Below are 5,141 nucleotides of genomic sequence, written 5' to 3' on the forward strand. Positions count from 1 at the left end.
TAATGAATAGATATGGCCATGTTCTAATAAAACTTTATTTACAAAACACATATACAAATGAGAATGACCATGTTTCAATAAAACTTTACTTGTAAGAACATGCAGCAGGGCAGATTTGGCCCATGGGCTATAATTTGATTCCTACATCCAACTGGCAAAAGGGATAAGGAGCCAAAAAAGGAATGCCTACTTCCTAAGCTCTTTCAGCTAGAAATGTCATACATCACTTCCATGTACATTCATGTGTATATGTGTGTGTGTGTGTGTGTGTGCGCTCAGTTGTGTCCAACTCTTTACGATCCCATGAACTATAGCCAGGATCCTCAGTCCATGGAAGTTTCCAGGCAAGAATATTGGAGTGGGTTGCCATTTCCTCCTCCAGGGGATCTTCCTGACCCAGAGACCAAACCCACCTTTCTTTTATCTCCTGCATTGGCGGGCAGACTCTTTACCACTGAGCCACCTGGGAAACCCATTCATGTGTCCCTACCTAGATGGAAATGTCCCTGGCTGGGCAATCACTTCCCAGCAACAATGTTGCACTGTGGAAGGGAAAGCACGGGGTCTTTGGCGATTTACTAGACAGCCATCTCTGAGAATTTAGTTACGTTCAACTAATACCAAGCCTCTACTATGTGACAGGCTCTGTGCTCCATCTGGGAACACAAGGGTCCACAAGATACTGCTCCCACCCTGGAAGATTCAGAGTCTAGTTTAAATTGAAAATGCATCTGTTTTTAAGATAAGATTTCAGCTCTTTTTCTTAGGCTTCAAACAGGTGCTCCAAATGCCAGGCTGAAAACTATGGTCCTACCAGGGAGCTGATGGGAGAGGCAGAGAACAAATGAAGGCCTCACAAAGCAGGGACCATTGTATGCATTTTGCACTGAATCCTGGAACTCAGCATAGGGCCTGACACACAGAGGAGCCCCAGTACTTATCGAATGAATGAATGATGAACCCCTGGCTCATTTCTAGAGTTAGACCCTGTAAGTTTGGGTGGAGGGAACAGGCTACTTCTCATACCTCACTGGTTTATCATCTACACCAGAAAATCTCAGATTAGTGTAATGTCAAAACATCAAAGAAGAAATTTTCATCCAAATGAAAAAAATAAAAACTTAGATCCATCATGTAGACATTTGGTCTAGGAGAGAAATTCTAGTCTTGCTGAAACCAGGAACTCTAAGACTCTGTGACAATAACAGCCAGGATTCAATACAATTCTTTACACCTGATAAAATGCATCTGTATCCATGAAGTCCTGGGAAAGCCTCATAAATGATGTGAGGTTGACAAGGCAAGCTCCATTCTCCCCATTTTACAGAGGAGAATACAGAGGACCCAAGAGGTGAAGCAGAGACTCCAAGTTCACATAGCTAGAAGATCCCCAAGACCAGGTCTGGAGGCCAAGGCTGATTTTGAAATCAATAAGGATCTATCCCGTCCCCTTGCCTGTGGCTCTGGTTTGAGAACATAATATCAACAAAGTACCAATTTCCAGAATTAAACTCATTTTTTAAAAAATGGTATTCCAACTTGTATCTGACCTAAGAAAAGTGGTCTTGAATATCTATGTATTTCAAATACAAAATAGTTTTAATTTAGGAAAGTTTATGGAATATGGTGCCCTGGGGCATGCCTCGCAAATGAGACTGGACTTACACAAAACCAAGAGACAGGAGCAGGGAGGCACTCTTTCACTTTGTGACCTCTGGCAAGTCACTCCCTTGCTCAGGAGTTTGATCTCAGTTGTCCCAAGGGGGGCAGGATCAGATGCTCTCTGGAGTCTTTCCCTACTCAAAGAAAAGTGCTGTAATCAATTCTCTTCAGGCCTTAGGCCAACATCTTCACATTCTCTTGATAATCCATTCTATAAGCATAGGAGGGAGACAGAGGCATTGGGCATTTACTTGAAGGAGGCTGGAGTGATATTCGTTCAGGCAGCCTCTGGATCTGAGCATCCAGACAAAGAGATCTGGAGGGCTGGGGGCAGCTGAGTCTCCACAGGCACCCACGAGCCAGGACATGTCATAAACCTCTCAGGTGCTGGCGCAGGCAACCTTATCCTCCTCACCCATCACTCTGCAAGGACTCTGACCCTGGATAGCATCCGTCTCTGTCCTCATCTTCAGAAAGTGGTAAGTAAGATGATTATGATCCATCGACATAATAATAACGAGCTTGGAATGGAGTGCCACCGGCGGCAGTGAGGGAAGTCGAGTGGCCGATGCCTCACCCGGCTCCTCCAGGCCGTGGCGGCTGGTCCCCTGCACACACCCTCTGCAGAGCCACCTGGCTGAGCAGGGTGGGAGGAAGCAGGCCAGGGGCTGGGCTGCTGGGTATTTTCAAACCAGAGCCCGTGCTCCGGTAAAGGAAACGTTTGACAGAACTTCTCAGGGGTTTGCTCTGAATAGTAATGAGTGGCATGCTGAAGTCAGGATTTGTATTTCTTATTTTTCAAAAGCTGTATTGATGGGAGCGAGCTCACAATACAAACAGTGGTGATTGCAATCACTTGCCGTTCCCATGGCAACAGACAAGATTAAAAGGGCAAACAACGGAGCTGGAACTCTCTTCAGATTAAACTCTCCCGATTTTAATTGCCAGGCAGCACGCTAACACATGGAGTCCCTGGCTCACTGTTTAACAGAAAGAAAACCTCCCCTCAGGAACTGACTGGGGACCCTCCAGGCCCATCACCCTGGCCCTCGCTACTTCCATCCAGGGCATTAAGCCCAACAGAAGCCAGCTGGTAGCTTCTGGATTACCTCCAGTGACAGGGAGCTCATTCCACCACTGGCTGGATATGGTCCCCTTAATTAGGCACTTTGCATGCATGTGTGTGTGCTAAGTCACTTCAGTCATGTCTGACTCTATGCGACCCTATGGGCTGTAGCCCGCCAGGCTCCTCTGTCCATGAGATTCTCCAGGCAAGAATACTGGAGTGGGTTGCTATTTCCTCTTCCAGGGGATCTTCCTGATTCAGGGATTGAACCCGCATCTCCTGCAGCTCCTGCACTGTAGGCGGATTCTTTTCTGCCAAGCCACCGAGGAAGCCCCACTGGGCACCCTCATAGCAGTCAAAGCCCTGGGCTCAGGCTGCTGAAGCAAGTATGAAGACAACAGTTGACAACAGCGTCAATTTTAATCAAAGCTAACATTACACACTGCTAATCACGGTGTTATCTGTGACCTTCGCTAATCCTCACGACAGTCTGCAACAAGCATTATTATGATTCTTACTTTGAAGGTACGGAGAGTGTGGCCTGGGGAGATGAAGGCCAGGGTCACACAACCAGAAGTAGCAAATCCCAAACTGAAACTCAGACACACCGGATCTCAGAGCCCATGCCTCTGCCCCTACTTCAGCGGAAGGAATCAGCTGGATTAGGAGACAGTTGCTGCAGGGGCGGGCAGGACCGAAGAAGTGAGGATTTGGGGACAGCTGGGATAGAAGGCACTGGCCCCACCTGCACCATGGTCTCTGAGCCCTGCGCCTCCTGCGAGGGGAACGCAGTCCTGCCCTGTCTCTGACTGTGCCGTCGTGTCCGCTGATTCTTTGGGGTCTGGTCTGTGGTTTCCAGGGCTTCCCAGGTGGCATGCTCTAAAGAGCTGGCCTGCCAATGCAGGAAACATAAGAGAGGTGGGTTCAATCCCTGGGTCGGGAAGATCCCCTGGAGGAGGGCATGGCAACCCACGCTAATATTTTTGCGGGCTACAGTTCATGGGGTCGCACAGGGTCAGACATGGCAGAAGCAATTTAGCATACAGTCTATGGTTTCCAGGGCCCCAGGCTCAGCCTGCCTCCAGCCTCCCTCTCCCCTGAGCCTGTGTTCCCTCCTATGCAGCTGCCCAGCATTTGATCAGCCTGGTTCAAAGCAATCTCCACGGGCCCTGGGAGAAGCAGATCTTTGGAAAAACAACACTGAAATAAAACAATCATGAATTCACAAAGAAAATGACAATTAAATATGCCAACCCGGGGCATGTGGGGTTGAGCCACAGATAAAAAAGGTCTGTTCCCAGACTCAGTCCTTCCATCATTGATTCACCTCTCAGTTATTTATTGTGCACCTACTATGTGCCAGGCACTGCTCAAAGCATTGGAGGTTCAAAAAAGGTGTGACTTGGATCATCCAGAGTGAGGTCAGGGTGGGGAGAGCTGGCAGATGTGGCCGCAAACCATGCAGAACAAGGTAAAAAGTGGCAAAGGCTGCAAGAATGGCCTGAGCCTTTGCCACTGATGCTGAAGGACGAAGAGGGAAGGCTTCTTGGAGGAAAGGGCCTTTTCAGTCATTCATTCACTCCCCCATTGAGCAATGTTTTCAGAGTCCCCACAGACCCTCTGCTAGGGGCTGGGAATAAGAGGACGGGCAGAAGATCCATCCCAGAAGATGGACTCACAGGCTAGTGGAGAAGATGACAGTAAATGATTAAATGCACCAAAAAGTGCCCCAAAGGATAAAAAGAGGGTTCTATGAATGAGTAGAACATTACACTGACCTTGAGTAACATGTAGGGGGAGACCAGAATGATGAAGAGGTACTAGAAGGATTGGAGGTGGGGAGGGGAGGCTGATCAGTGGGGTCTCAGATGCAAACACACAGTTGTCTCATGGGACAATGGAGGAGCCTGTGATGAGGGCCATTTACAAAGTGTGGGCAGGGTGAAGGGAAATGAAGAGGCAGGTCGTGGTACCCAGGGCTGGTGACAGCAAGAGGCGCTGACCATCTCTGGACCTGAAGCGGGGAAATGGTCACCAGGATCTGGAGAGAGGAAGTGCAGGGAGCTTCGTGATGGGGGCTCTTACTTTCAGCCAAGACACAACCAACCCAAGGTCCCCCGACCTCACTCTTTTGCCACAATTTGAACTCCTGCCAAGGCCTCCTGCTGGTCAAACCCAACAGAACCCAGAAAGCAAGGGATCCTCTTGACTTGGCCCCTGTGGTCAACCTCTCAGGGCATGAAGAGCAATAGATCAGAGCCAGGGTGGACCCAGAGGGACAATGGAAACATCTTATCTTCTAAGAGAATCACTCAGGGGCTTCCCTGCTGATGCAGTGGTAAAGAATCCGCCTGCCAATGCAGGAGACACAGGTTCGACCCCTGGTCCAGGAAGATCCCATATGCCAAAGAGC

Source organism: Bison bison, unplaced genomic scaffold, assembly GCF_000754665.1.
Source record: "Bison bison bison isolate TAMUID 2011002044 unplaced genomic scaffold, Bison_UMD1.0 scf7180017864249, whole genome shotgun sequence".
NCBI classification, from domain to species: Eukaryota; Metazoa; Chordata; class Mammalia; order Artiodactyla; family Bovidae; genus Bison; species Bison bison.